Here is a 14,589-nt window from a genome sequence, read left to right on the forward strand (position 1 = left end):
AAACTTAACAGAAAAATTGATGTGCTTTGTAAAAAATACATCAAGCTTAATTAAAAGTGTAAAATTATACTTTTACATTCTTCTCTTTACTCATAAAAATATAAAAAGCATAAGTACATCACACATTTTCTCAATGACGTTTACCTGAAACTTGTTGTATCTGCTAGCTTATTTTCGCTGTGTCACATTATTGTATCTACAAGGGATTTCTCGCAATGAATGTACATTTAAAATCATGCTTATAATAACACGCGATACGACACAATTCGCAATTCGCTTCGAGCCTGTTCGTCATTAAGCCGATTCAAGCTATAGAGATGTGAAAGTTGACGAGTGCGCAGGAGGATGAAGAGAAGTAGAGAAGAGAAGACGAAGGTGGAAAGCAGAAGGTGGAAAGAACGAGAAGGAGAGACAGGAATGCCGGTGCGTGAAGCCGAGTCTCTTGCCTCTTAGACAACGTTGCCTCGAAACCGCGTCTCTATCAGGCATCATAAATAATTCTGCTACAGCAGTGTCTCGTCTCTGTTTTCCTACACATCGTACATACACACACATATATACATATATATATATTTATACATACATATATCCTATACAAGTACATGTTTATCTCCGTTTCTCCTTCTTCCCATCCTCTTCTTGCTCATGGAACTCTCACAACGTTTTTCGGCTACGCCGTGAACACCTTGAGCAAGGCTGTGTCTGTGGACCGGTTGGACTAGGAGCGTCTATGTGTGCGTTGGGCCCTTTAAAAGAGATAGCACTCGAGAGATGGGAAAAAAGAACAGGTGAAACCTGCCGAGGGTCTCTCGGGCTGGTCGATCGAGACTGCATCGAAGTCGACTTCGGATCTTAATTCCGTACACCACTAAAGTATTTCGAGACTTTTTTAAAGCAATTGCGAGAGAAGAGACACGCCCGTGAGAATTCAGTACGCAACTCTATTACAAGTAATAATAATAAATAATCCGATAGTTGTACGCACACGCTGAAGGAAAAAAGTTTAATCGTAGGATCCGTTAATTTCTGATGGTTGCTCTAAATGAGAAACGATATTATCCCTGCAGATAGAGGTAAGCTGAAAATTGATTCTCGCGAGAGGCCTTACACACCGCTGCGCGTACGCGCGTCGCAAGAAGCGCGTCCCTCGTTAGTGCCACTAATTACGAACTGGCCGGGGCTCTCTTTCGCCCCGCCGCCGGTCTTCTCTTAATGAATGCCCTAGTGAAGATCGCGAAAAAGGAAGGAAAGAATTGCAATGCCAGGAATATAGACCCGAGAGCGAGAGAATGCGCTTGACGTAACGAGCGAAATTTACACGCAGGAGAGAGGAAGGGCGCAGAAGAAGTGAGGGGAGGAGGGTACATTTAAGCCTTAATTACCGATGAAGCGCGTGGCGGAGATCCCGAAATTTCCTCTCGAGTAATTACCGTCATGTCGCGGGTAGCGATCGATGCGTGATCAGTAGCGCGGGTCTTAAAAACGGGGGACACACCATCACGGCCTCCTCTCTTCCTTTCCCCTGCTTCCCGTCTTCGTGTCAATTTCCAGATTCCCAGAGAACTTACGATCGGCGATCGCCGACGAAGAATTATACTAGCGGTATACCCGCCATCATGTTATCCGCACCTCGTAATTAAATCATTTAACGCGGGTAAATAAATCCGAGGCTCGCGCGCGCTTTACCTTTTTTTTACCGTTAATTGATTCGTTCGTGCGAGGCGCATGGGAAACGCGAAGCTTAATTAGCAAATGTCGAGTGGGAAAATGTCGCCGACAATGTACGTGCACACACTGGTGTCTCCTTTATCAGAATTTCAATTAAATTCCGATTGACGCAATTGGCTAAAGAGACTCGGACAATCGACAATACTGCTAGCTGTTGAAGTCGTACTTCTCATGCCTAACGAGCTCTACCTCAGAGGTAAAATCGTCTTCGCAAAGACTTTATTTTAATTAAGCAAGTCAAATGCATTAAACAATCAAGAATAATTATATATATTAAACGCGCGCGCGCAAATATAATGCAAAATGTTTTATTATAGTAGGAATTTATTACTATGTTTTTGCTTGTTATTACAATATTGATAATGAGATAATAAAAATAAAGATTTCACACAACAACATGTCAGCCATCAGTTCTTGGCCTTTTCAACGTTTCATTAACTGGACTGACCATCAGATAGAGCGAGCGCATATTAAGAATGTTTCGTTCATGTTTCGGAAAAATCTTACGAGTAAGAAAAGAGATAAGAGACTCTAAATTTCACTTACACGTGAATGTATACGCACGTATGTGTTGCACATGTGTACCTGTTAATATATTCTTGCTTAGTTTAAAAGTATATAAAAATGGGTGGATGTGCAACAAAGTTTTGTAATAATTCATCAGCAAAAAGGATAGACAATGAAAATATTTCCTAAAGATGCACGTTGTTCCGCATGGGTTAAAAACATTTATTTAATCTATAATACTTATATTACTATAGAAATACTATAAAATTTATTATATAATTTTTATAATATTTATTATTACTATATATATAATATTCATTATTATAATCTATAATATTTATTATTAAGTATCATTTATATTCAAAATAGAGTAATTAAAATTTGAATATGAGCGGGAGTTGCCGAAAAATGGCGGACCAATCGAAAGTGACCAATCTCTTGTTAGAGGGTCTCTAGATTTTGGTGAAAAAGTCACATTTTTGTGATGCAATTAGTAAAAGCATACCGCTATTCTCTGTAGAACGTTATCAAGTAGTAGTTACCGAGTCCAGGCACACGCGATCGAGAGAGAAAAAAAAACAAAGGGATCGAATGCTGGACGCATTCGAAACCGACCGTCAATCGCCGTCTTCCTATTGGAGGCATGTTCGCGATTCCAGGCGAGCTTCACCCTGGAAACGAAGTCACCCAGGCGGAGGTCTTTATTCGAATCGCGAAGGCGAATCACGTCCGCGCCAGGAGGAGCGACATCGTCTCGTAACAAATATGTATCTCCCTTGGTTGGACCCTGACGTATCCTCCGCATATCCTGCACCCGTGAAGACGGGTCTACCTGCGGCTACTAACACGAGCGCGGCTAACTAACTAGCGCGTACACTTTCCTCCGATCTACCTACCTACCTACCGGCCGTTCCTACGTTCGTGTTCCGGTAGCAACAATCACGATCCGATCTCCACGCGATCAACGTTGCTACCTTTTTGCGGAGATTGAAGTTTTTATATATCATTTTTATTTTTTCAAATGAAAAACACGTGAAATTTCTTTCTTTTGTCTGTGGAACAGAGTGTTGGAAGGAATAAATGACGCTAAAATATATCGCAAACCTTTGTAATTTATATACCTTTCTTGATACTTCTTCCAAACATTTTGATGACGAATTTATTTCGAGCATCCGCATGTTTAATTATAATAGACTAGATTCGAATCTGACTCGAAGCCTTCCCTACGACGAAGGAAAGAACTGGACCCCGTAACAAAGAGATGTCTGCTCCGACGGCGGCGTCCTCCAGTGCGGGTGTGCGCATGCGTTGGTCCTCGTGATTGCGTTCGTGTTACTTCGGGCATCCTCGTGTCCGAGTATTCGTCCCGAGGGGTCTTTGAGAGGGACCAGGATGACGCGTCTGTGTGAGATGTTCACAGGCCCTAAGGAAGAATCATCTAACATAGATGTGATGGAAGAGAACTAATTACTTTTTAACCGCGTTAATTGTCAAGATGAAAACTTGGTTCGCTCTTCGGCCCAGTTCTATCTGTCAAAAATCAAGATTGTAGAAATCTCGGGACCCTTTATAAGGCACTAATTGCATAAGGAGAGTTATGAAATATTATAACGATATGTCACTTGAGTTTCAAATAAATTGATGACTGCAAAGCGGTAAGAGAGATAGATGAGAGGTAGAATTGAGAACGATAACGATATGCTCGGTAGGAGAACCTAGTATTAAGCACACCTATTTACTCAGAAGCCGTCTTTAATTCATGCCATCGAATCTTTTTCAGTCGTAGCCCTTCGTGGAAGGCCTGCCGAACTCGATAGCCTGGATAGGACACCGCATGATGTCTATTATAGCACTGAGGCTGGCGACAAAAAATTGTAACCTTGCCGTCTCGACGGTACTTTTCTCTTTTTCTGTTCATTCCTGAGTGTGTTGTTATACGCCCTGTCTCTTCTTTTTAACGTTTTTATCGAGGACTGTGCGCGTGTTTGAAAAGATTTCGCAAACACAAAGTGTTCACCTTCCAACAAATCGCTTTCACTGTACTTCTCGTGTGCAATAATTAAAATTTAAGGGATTTTTATCCAACAAGGATCTAAAGATTTAAAGACCTGGCACCGCATCTGCTCCTCTGTCCACCTCAGTCCTAAATAAACGAGAAAATCATCGGAGAGATACGCCTTATTAGCGAGCAAACTTTCATAAACTTCAATTTCGCGAAATGATCTCGAATTCCCGGGAGAATCTTCAGGCGCATGGAACCGGTAAGAACATCTCGGGCGATTCGATCGTAACGCCTTGCGAACGTAACGACTCCGCATTCCTACGAGAAAAATGTCGACCGGGAATATCCCCTCCCCCACCCCCTCAAGAGTCGGTCTCTCGCGCGCGAGAAGAGCGCGGGAGACGAGAGGCGAGGACCAGAGAGGACGAAGGTCGAAGAGAGAAACTCGTCGCGTGATGTCTCACGAGAGCGAGAAAGAACAGGGCGAAAGAGACCCTCGGAACTGCTTCACACGTGGCGACAGTCGCGACATATTCACGCGCGCGCGCTCGCTCGCGTGCGTGCGTGCGTGCGTATGTATTTATAGCGACTGGCATATTGTCGACACAGAGAGAGAGAAGGAGGAAGGGGAGACGAGAAGAGATAGAATTACGCACGCGTGTGTGAGGATTATAGGCGTTAAACACGTTAGCGTGGTCTAGGAGTTATCGTTGCTCGGAGAGAGGGACGAGCGATGATTAAGCGATAAACGGCTTCATTGACGAAGAGAGCTTTGAGATTTTCTTTCCTTCCCTCGTCGATATTTTACGCAATATGTAATCGAGAAACAGGTATTTTCACTCAATCAACGCGATTCGATTTTGATCGTTCACCATGTATAAAACAATCGGCCCCGTCCGATAATAGGGGTTCTCGTCAACGTATCGTCATCCTCTTTCCACTCGGCCGCCGAATGAACGGTCGATTGTCGCTCGTTGTTTTCATCGCAGTCGAATCGAGCCGCCAATTGTTTGGCAAACAAACAAGGGGCCCCCGCAGTTCATTGTGACCCGTCGCGGTTTGGCGCACGCCCGTTTCGATTTCCGGCTCTCCTCCTCTCTCTCTCTCTCTCTCTCACGACGCTCTCGCACGCAGCCTCGTCGGTATCCTTGTTCGCGTGGCTATATGAAATGATTATATTGTCGCGCGATAAAGTGCGCCAGTCGTGTCGCATCGACTTAGTTACGCTTCGACGCACCCGTGTTCTCAGCAAGAAACAAGGATGGAAAGTTATACACGATGATGAAAGGAAAAGGGAAAGTAGGAACTTTGCGATAATCGATCGAATCCTCGAATCTCTTCTCTGCCCCCCTTGCTAAATATTCATTTTGAAACGGGGAATATAAATAACACTTTTATAAGAATTAGCTTAAATATCTATACACATTTAAGCATATATATTAATAATTTTATATATTAATAATTTATATATTATAATAATTATATATTATATATTATAATAATTTATATATTAATATATTTTTTTATAAAATTTATAATATTAATAATATTAATAATATTAATAACATTAATAATATTTAAAATATAGTAATATAATATAATATAATATAGTATAATATAATAATATAATAATATAATATAATATAATAATAATAATAAATATTTATATAATATAATATAATTTATATAATATAATATAATATAATTAATATCAATAATATTAATTAAAATATTTATAACATTTAAATTAATATTAAATATAAATTGTATATTTAAATTATAGTAATATGTAATATTTAAATTATTAATTAAAATATTTATCAAAGGATCATTGGAAATAATGTAATCGACCAAAACTAGCCAGAATTTTTGTTTATTAATTACGACGTTTCGACCATATGGTTGTGGTCCTTTTCAAGTATATAAGATCAAGTGATGGATATAAATCATAGTTCATCAAGTGATGGATATAAATCATAGTTCATCAAATCATAAAATATTTATAATATTTACAATTCGTTGAACGAGTGAAAGAATCGGCAGAAAATATCGTACTCTCGCGCGATTACCACATCAACTGAATTGATCCAATCAACGGGGGAGCAGGTTAATCGACCCCTTCTCTTGCTTTCCTTTCTTCAAGCGCGGGGACATTCGCTAATGGCTCAAAACCGCTTTGAAACCGCGATTAACCCTTTCTCTTGCCGAGGCGGAGTAGCTTTGTGACGGCACACGCCCCGTCTTATCCGCGCTATTCGCGAGAAACAATGACGGGTGGTTCGAGGTGTCGCAGGTAGTTTGAACGCATCGCCGAGCCCATTCTGTCGAATCATCGAGAGCCGCCAACGATCGCGTCATTCATGCAAACTCCCGACAATGCCCGTACCGAATGGATTTCCGGTCGGTCGGTTCGCAATGCGGCGAAATTGCATCGCATTTAATTCGCGAACATTTCAATGTTTGCATACAGCTTAATCGAAAGTACGTCGTCGTTTGTAATCGCGCGTGCCGCCTCGCGTTTCTCGAACCCTCTTCATTAAAAGGGAAGGGGGTTCGAAGTCACTGAAGGAGCACGAGCGTGTACGTTTGATCTTTTAACGCCCCGTTGAACTTTTTCTACCCTCTCTCAATCACTCGGTTTGCAAAGTGGACGTCTGACGAAGTAACAGAACCGATCGTTCGTCTCGCGCGCTAAGTCAATTATTGCGGATCATAAATTAACAGGAAATATATTAAATAAAGATAAACCACGCGATGGGAAGATTCAACGAGTCGAGCATCCTGTCTTCTCGCTCCATCGATCGTGCTCGAGATATTCAAATCGAGTTACAAGATACGATTTACGGAGAACGTAACCGATCAGGATACGAAAGATCTCCCGCATCCGCGAAACTATAACCGGAGTAACCGTGCAATCACAGGGATCTCTAGTTTAGTAAAGATAATTGCGGGTTGTCCGTCAGATGAGCAAGCCACGAGCGAGCCTCGTAGAGAACGACTCGACGGGAGGAGGAGAAGGATGACGCTTGTCTCGTCAGAATTAAGAGATCCGCATCCCGCGCGCGCGCGCGCGCGAGCGTAATTTCTTCATCGTATTTTCCGCGAGCGTCTCTCGTGAAACGCAGGAATTTTAGCCAGCGGGATCTGAACGCCCGTCTCTCTTCTTGACTGACCACCCTCGTTAATGCTTGACGCGCAACATTCAACGAGACCCGAAGACCGCCGTCCGCAAGATATACTTCTTCCGTTGGCGTTTTATATAGACGTTTTATATACACGCATCTGCGATCTTTCGCGTTTTTTATATTTAATAATTTTGTCGAGGAGGGACGAAAGCGTGGTCAACAAAATGCGAGCGCGATCTCGGGTTCGCGATGCGCACAGTTTATATGTATACGGGCAGACCCGACAGACGGCCGCTGACTTTTGCGATCGTTTTGCCAGAGCGCACAGTCTCAGAGTTTAACAACCAGTAATTGTCCGGCCTGGCCTGTCGGAGCCATAAAATCCGAGCGAGATCAAACAACTCGTCGCGCTCCTTCAGGATCGGCTCGGTGCTCTTTGTCGCCCCGAGAAACGCAATTGCATCTCTTCTACACTGAGAAAAATCGTTTGATTGTACCAACAAGACGTATATGATTGAAGGCATTTTGGTTAAATCAAACAAGAATTTCTAGTTATCATGATAAGACTCGATTTTTTATAACTAGACCGTTTAATAGATTTTACTATAAGGATTTGGTTAGTATTTTCTGGTTGGATCTATAAAATTTCTTGTTACATTAATTTCTTTGCTTGCCGCTAGGCGGCGAGCCACTCTTAACTTAACTCGTATTCAATATTTGCCATGAAATGTATATAAAGAACTAGTATTAACATTAAATCCAAAGTATATTTTTTTTTCTCTTACGAGCAGTAGTGCCAGAAAGAGGACGCTAGCTCTCTGATTGTGTGTGTGTTTGAGCTGCATCCTTTTCTTGCATCACTGTTTATCAGTTTAATTTCTAACAAACTGAATTTAAAATAATTTATTCAATAATTTGGATTGAATTTATCCAATAATCTTGTTGGAATTCAGAATATTAAACAGATTTTTGAGATTAGATGGAAAAAATTTTAGACGACTTGGTGCTGGCGAGTTTAGTATTATTAACCAGAAAATTTGGTAAATTTAACAGGAAGAAATTAATCAGATTCATCTGGTAATTCCTACAAGAATTCTGGTTCGTCCATTTTCCAACAGACATACTGGTTGAATCTACCAGAATTCTAATTAATGCAACCAGATTTTTTTCTCAGTGTAGAAACACTTAACATATCGATAGATTACTATTCGATAATGACAATTTTATTATTTTGAAAAGCAATTTTTAAATATATTTTTTCTCTTTTTAAAAAAATTTTCATCTAATATTCATCTAAAATTTCATCTAAAATTTTCTCTTAATATTTTAAAAATAATGATGATGCTGATTATTAAGAAAAAGCACAAATCTGTTTAATCAAAATAAAAATCATTGAAAATCCCCTATTTTTTTCTTTCAAGTTCAAGTCGAAAACTTACGTGCAACGTAACAAAAAAAAAGCCTGGGACAATAGCACTCGATTCTTTATATATCAAGTTGTCTCATTATATATATTAATCATTACAGTATGACGTCAGTGAGACGAAATAGCAGATCAGTATATCAGATCCATATACATCCAAATTGAATAAAACTGGGACGACTCGCGTATCGACTCGAACACAAACGAGTTAATCATGCCGCGTTATACATGAAAAACTAATGATCACGATTCGCAAACGACTTTCTGCGAATTGCCCTCTCATTATCAATCATTATAAGGTAGTACTCGCTTTCTCGTGATAGCTGGTATTCAAGTTCAATTACATCGGATCGATCGGTTTCGAGTTATGATCGCCACAAAGAATCAGATTTGGTCACGTAGCTGAATCCTTCTTCTTCCCAACCCTTAATCGATCGAAGTTTCGCAGCTGCGATATAGAGAAAGAGAGAGAGAGAGAGAGAGCTCGTCGGCCGATCGCTCGATTTGCCCACCGCATGATTGCAACTGTGAATTACGTTACGATCGGTTGCGAATGAAGTCATTGCGGATTATCCGGTACGATGGGGCACGTGCGTAAATACATGTTGAATCTTTAGATTCGCAATCGACTGATCGTACGATAAAATCGATCAATAATTTTATACACTTTGTTTACGTTATACAATGTATCTTATCTAATTCGGCCGCTTCTATCGGCTATTTCGATCACTTTACGCATTTATTTGATTTTTTCTATCTCGCCTTATATTCCTCTTCCCTCGCGCTGTTTTGCATATTATCACGTCTCGGTATAATGTCGAATTTATTCTCGCACTTTGTTGCACGATCCATTCATTGTTTTACGTTTGTTACGATAGCAAAATGATTTAGTCGCTGAAAATATTTTCAGAGAATATGCAGGACACATAAATCATGAAATCTGACTGAAATTTCTTTTTAGCCTTCACATAATTATATCCGTGATGGTTAATTACCTCGTAGGCGTAGCACAGAAGCATCAATATTAAAACATCGTGATAAAAAAAATTAATAACCGCCATTTTTAAGTAAGACACGAAACATGTGTACCAACTTGGAGGAAAATAATGTTCGTTATCGATTATATGTACCTGCGCCTCGCGCGTTTTCTTTATTTTCAGTACAACATAATTCTTGATGGTTAACGTTGATCTTGTTAATTTATAGCCATATTAGATGTATCTATTAACATCTACGCGAACGAAGTGTTTGCTAATTACTCGAGCAACACACGGCGCCGATCGCCGTATATCTTGTGCGAGTTAAGAGTATACTTTATATGCTTGTACGCGCGCGTGCCTTATATGCTCATACAGGGCGTCGTTAAAAGTGGCATTGCAGTGCATGGCAATGCAATTTGTATTTAAAAAAAAAAACAAAGTTGAGATTTCTTTTGTTAATACAAATTTAATTAATGTTACCCAAAATTATGATTGCAAATTATTAAAAAAAATAGCATCTTACCATATATTTTTCGAAATATCTTATATTATATATAGAATGTTTCTTAATAAGGCGGAAAATTTAGGAGATGATTCTTTGTCGAAAATTTTTTTATATAAACATATATTTCTACATCCCTCCCTGTAAAGTTACACTCCTTCAAAAATGGAGGTAAAAATTAGGTTTTTATTTTTCAAGTTTTTAGGTTTTTATTATAATTTTATTTTTGTTCCAATTCTTCCAACATTTACTCTAATTTTATTTTTATTTTAAAATTTAACTTTTCGTAATTCGAAACTTATGCTATTTAGCATCGTGCTGTGCACGATAACATATTTTATTTTTTTTCTTGAAAACTACTAATTTTTTGAAAAAAATAAAAGAAATAAAAAAGTTTCTAAATAAATCAAACTTTTTAATGCATAATTTTAGATGATTATATTCCGGCCCATTAAAAAGCTCTAATAAAAAATTAAATAGGAGTTGCCAATTTCATCTCCTTATAACAATACGGGATGCTGAAAAAAATATTAATAAATAACCTTTTTACTAGTAAAAAATATCCACCTAATTTCATTTCTTTAACGTTCCAAATTTGAGGAAAAAATAAAAACCTAATTTTTACCCCCATTTTTGGAGAAGTGTAACTCCACAGGGAGGGACGTAGGAGTATATGTTTATATGAAAAATCTCCCTTGATTTTCGACAAAGAATCATCTCCTAAAATTTTTCACACTTGTTAAGAAACACCCTGTAATTATTTGCATATAATATAATGCACGGACATGAGATCAACGTTATGCTCGCGATTAACAACTAATATCAAACAACTTGCTCGTGTGTACCCTCGATTTTAGCTTAACGTCGGCGATCTCGCATTCGCGCGAGTTTCTTTTTACGCATGTAATTAAACCGGAACGGCATATTATTCGTGAATGAGAGACGCATCGTTTTAATGGCGGAGCAATTATACATCTCACGCGAGAACGTGACATATTATTTCTGCAGCTTAATAAGATTCCCATAATAATGAGGTATCATTTCACTTAAGCAGCCAGCGCATTCAAGTGTCAATTTTTATACCTGTTTCCATCCGTTTCGTGTTACAGGATCGCTCGCGTGTATTTTACACGCGAAACGAAACTATTATTACGCACACAATGTAAAGAATAAGAAAATATGAGAGAGGGTATAATCGCAACGCGACTATCTCTCTTTCTCCCTCTCTTTCTGTCCAGCTTACAAACACAAATTCAATCTTATGAAAATGTCGGTAATCGTGTAACGAACCCTGCGCCCTCGAACGGTTCTCGTTAAGGCCGCGCGATCTCTTCTTGCCCTCCGCTGTGAAAATCCCGTGATTGCCATAAATTAGCGGCCCGCGTATCCACGGGGATAATTCTCCTATCCTCTCTCATACGCGGGTTCACGTGGGAGGACCTGAAAGTCGGAGGGAACACTTTCGTGTAGTGTTTGCTCTTGCGCGGTGCGTCGCCGGCGCGGTGCTTTCACACGCGTTATGCCGCACGCAGTGCTCGCCGTGCTATGCGTCATTATCGGACAACGAACGCAATGAAATGAGAGAACTGGTTCTCCGTGTTGTATCCGTCCGTCTGTACGATAGCCTCTTGCCACCAGCGGTTCCTCCATTACAAGACGAAACGTTCGCGATGCGCGCCGTCTTACTTACAATCGGTCCCGCGGTTCGGATAGATTTTTGATTACATGATTGATTGTCCGGTTTGAAAACGGCGTGAGATTTTGAAAGCAAGGAGAAGAAAAAGGGTATATGATAATTTGAGCTGCAGTTGTTGGCTTTTGTTGCCTTTTTCTTAAGAAAAGAAAATTGCAAAAGATTCCATTGAATGGATAAGAGAAAGAAATTTTTATTGAAAGAAAAAGACGCAGCCCCTCCTCCCATACAGAAGTGACGACAGTGTGTCTTGCTAGCAGGAGCCGAAAAATGAAAGAGAGCGACATTTAAAGCGAAAGTCCAAAATCAAAGGAAAGCAAGAGTGATGTATATTTCCTTGAAAGAAAAATTACATATGTAAAGCATGAAAAGAAAGGAAACCAAAATAGTAAGAAATACCAGAGAATTCCAGTAGGCAGGATTAACAAAAATAATAGTTAACAAAATCATTGCTTCTATATTTTATCTTAATTATTGTTATGACTGATTTTCATTAGACTTTCAAATTTTTTGTATATTTATAAAATTATTAATATATAATTATTTATATAATTTATTATATAAATATATAATTATTAATTGTTATATAATTATTAATTGTTTATATAATTATTAATTGTTAATTTATAAAAAATTTTTTCAATTTTAAAAGTATGATTCATATAACAATCGTTGGGGTCGAGTGAAGAATAGAAGCTTTTGTGTGCTTCATAATATTTTCATCGAATGATATGTAACAAAAAACAGCGACTTAAGTTTCCAATGACCTTTCTTTTTCTATTCTTCAATTGTAAATCTAAGAGAGAGAGTTTGTATTCTGTCACACGTAACATGCAAAATATGAGAACACATGCATTGTGAAATATTCAGATAGATTTGAGTAAAAATTTCAAAATCAACAGAATTCGCTAGACACGACGTGATGCTATAGTTAACAATGAAGAACCGAATTCGGCATCGACACAACTGTCTCTCGTAGTAAACTCTTTACGGTCGACACACACATCTCCATGACAATAATAAAGATGCTTCTTGCTCCAGAACTGGGGCCGCGTATTGAAGAAAAAAAGCGGCGAAAGCTGGCCTTTAACCACAAAGCTTCATAATGTAGCTACGAGGGAATAGGAATTAGGAATTAGACGTTCTCAGACACGTCGGTGAAACTCCTTGGAAAGAATAAAAAGAAACGTTGAATAGCAGCACAACGGTCGCATACCTGAAGGAGGGGCCGGAATTGTGAAACCTTCAGGAAGATCCTTGGAGCCGGAAAATTTTTCGAAAAAACGGCTGCAACGGATCGCTTCCTACGAATGTATGTTTTTTTTTTTTTTGTAACGAGATTATTTTATAGCTCTTTTGAATACAACAACGCGACTTTATCAGCATTTTCTATTATGATTAATTACATGTCTCGCCGTCATTTTTTGCTCCGCCATCGATCAAATTTCGAGCATTTCCTTTCGAAAGTTGAAACGAGAAAAAAATTAAATAAACAAATATTATCGACTCACCTCTCACCGAAATTACAGCCGCTCCATCAATCGAGTCGTGATGCGATTTGCCAAAAGTTTGAGGAAGACACGCGTGATCATTGATTGCCCAAAATGAGGAGGACAGGAAATGCTACTATGAATCACGTGGCACGTAACATTCACCGACACGAGACGTCTTCATTCTCGACGTGCGCAACGAGCCGCGGTGGTGGACTAGCCTCTCTCTCTCTTTCTCTCTCTCCCCCTTCCCCTCTGTCTTCTCTTCCTTTCTCGTCTTCTCTCTCGGTTCGCACAACTCACGTCCAGGCAATCAGGTATGATTGGCCCGATCCACGCTTTCGCACTAACCACTTTATCAAAGCCGTTCTAAATAAACCTGCATTTGATTACACCCCGCACCACCTTGTCGTTATCGTTTCTTATACCTTCCTCCTCTCTTTCTTCGCACTTTGCTCTATAAGATCGTTCCGCTCAAGTGGAAAAGAATTTTTCTCGCTTATCTTTTCCACTGATTTTCCACAAAATTCCCTGGCACTTCCGGCGCTTCATGCAGAGTTTTTAGTTATCTTTTCAATATGTGAGAATAAGTTAAAGGTACACTGGTTCATCGCTGATAATCACTCATCACACTGCTGTGCGTTCATACATTAAGTTCGTAGATTATTAATGTCACTCTATAATTATTATAGAAATATCTAGTCACTTTTATTACAAACACGAACCTCTCTGAAATTATACAGATACGAGGAAATAGACACGAAATTTGATGTTTCTCGGAAAATAACACTTTCTCGAGAGAAACAGACGACGAGATTGCGCAATGTTATTAATCAAAATTATTAGCATATATCCACAACAACGTCGGAGGAAAAAGGGGTGTCGAACTGTGCGCAAATTATCGTGTGTACAGATCCCCGATAATCGAAGAGGCGATCAGGACTGATCGATCGGTCGACGCTACCGAGCGCCGATGGAGCACCGGAACCGGTATAATCTGCGAGGTTACCTCGATAGGTCGGCCTCGCCGGACGGCAGACGCCGGCGGATCAGAAATAGTGTTCGTAGTGTTGGCTTGAAGCGCGTCGGAACACAACTGAAGCGGTAGGACCACCCAGTCGGCCGAGGGCCCCTGCTCC

At 39.6% G+C, this 14,589-nt stretch overlaps 1 protein-coding gene across 3 annotated transcripts in view; it reads right to left on the bottom strand.

The window, feature by feature from the left end:
* LOC145964534 (uncharacterized) overlaps positions 1–14,589 on the bottom strand; it is a 101,483-nt gene that overhangs the window by 34,360 nt on the left and 52,534 nt on the right. The window contains exon 1 of one of the 3 annotated variants that reach the window (XM_083087422.1): positions 13,472–14,561. The exons of the other annotated variants lie outside the window; for them this stretch is intronic. The gene's annotated coding sequence lies outside the window, so the exon portion shown is untranslated. Of the gene's footprint in view, positions 1–13,471; positions 14,562–14,589 lie in introns of those variants that run through there. 3 annotated transcript variants of the gene reach the window in all.

Source organism: Camponotus vicinus, unplaced genomic scaffold (genome assembly GCF_025532165.1).
Source record: "Camponotus vicinus isolate PSW18456_S1 unplaced genomic scaffold, iyCamVici1.0 SCAF_13, whole genome shotgun sequence".
Taxonomy (NCBI): Eukaryota; Metazoa; Arthropoda; class Insecta; order Hymenoptera; family Formicidae; genus Camponotus; species Camponotus vicinus.